Genomic DNA, 1,021 nt, shown 5'->3' on the forward strand with positions numbered 1-1,021 from the left:
GAAAAAGCCAGAAGTTGATAAAAATTTCCTTTAACTGAGATTCACAATCAATGCTCATGAAATCTGTTATATAATATTTCTTTTAATTGTTGAGAAACAAAGATATCTCACAGAATTAAAATGCACTTTACACTAAAAGCTAAATCAAACTCACTCCCATGAAGTTGACTGACAATCCATGGTATTTTTAATCACCATATCCCCATGTGAATGCTACACAATGAAGGATCAATGAATCAGAACTAAGATGCTAGTGAAAAGAGTGAATGAAATTAGACTACCAGGCAAAGGGACAAATCTGTTTTGGAAGAAGTACAGAGAGAACAATTCCTAGAAATAAGGATGAAATGACATTGTCCTAGTCTTTGGACCTGTCTTCAGGAGCGGCCAGTGCCAGGGGAAGGACATAGTGCTTGTTAAAATGTGGTCAGTAAAAACTGGAAGGCTGTGCTTGCTTCGGCAGCACATATACTAAAATTGGAACAATACAGACAAGATTAGCATGGCCCCTGCACAAGGATGACATGCAAATTCATGAAGTCTTCCATATTTTTTTGGCCAACAGAATACAAAAGTATAGAAAACATATCATCCATCACGACCAGGTAGGATTCATACCAGGGATGCAGGATGGTTTAACATCCAAAAATCCATCAATATTATACATCACATTGAGAAGAAAAAGAATAAAAAACATATGATAATATCCATAGATGCATAAAAAAACATTTGACAACATCCAGCACCCATTCCTAATTAAGACACTCATGAAGATAGGATTGGAAGGTAAGTTCCTCAAGCTGATACAAGCTATCTATGAAAGGCCAACGGCCAACATCATAGTCAATGGAGAAAAGACATAAACAATCCCACTGAAAAAGGGTACAAAATAAGAATGTCCCCTGTGCCCACTTTTATTCAATATTGTTTTGGAGGTTCTGGCTAACAACATAAGACAGTGGAAGGACAACAAAGGGATCCAAAAGGGAGAGGAGGAGGTGAAACTATTGCTATTTGCAGA

At 37.0% G+C, this 1,021-nt stretch overlaps 1 non-coding gene across 1 annotated transcript; it reads left to right on the plus strand.

Moving 5' to 3' along the window:
* Positions 1–447: 447 nt before the first annotated feature.
* On the plus strand, positions 448–554 carry LOC142443973 (U6 spliceosomal RNA). The gene has a single exon (XR_012783670.1). It is a non-coding gene; the product is annotated as a U6 spliceosomal RNA (small nuclear RNA).
* Positions 555–1,021: the final 467 nt, after the last annotated feature.

This window comes from Tenrec ecaudatus, chromosome 3 (assembly GCF_050624435.1).
Source record: "Tenrec ecaudatus isolate mTenEca1 chromosome 3, mTenEca1.hap1, whole genome shotgun sequence".
In the NCBI taxonomy this organism is placed as follows: domain Eukaryota; kingdom Metazoa; phylum Chordata; class Mammalia; order Afrosoricida; family Tenrecidae; genus Tenrec; species Tenrec ecaudatus.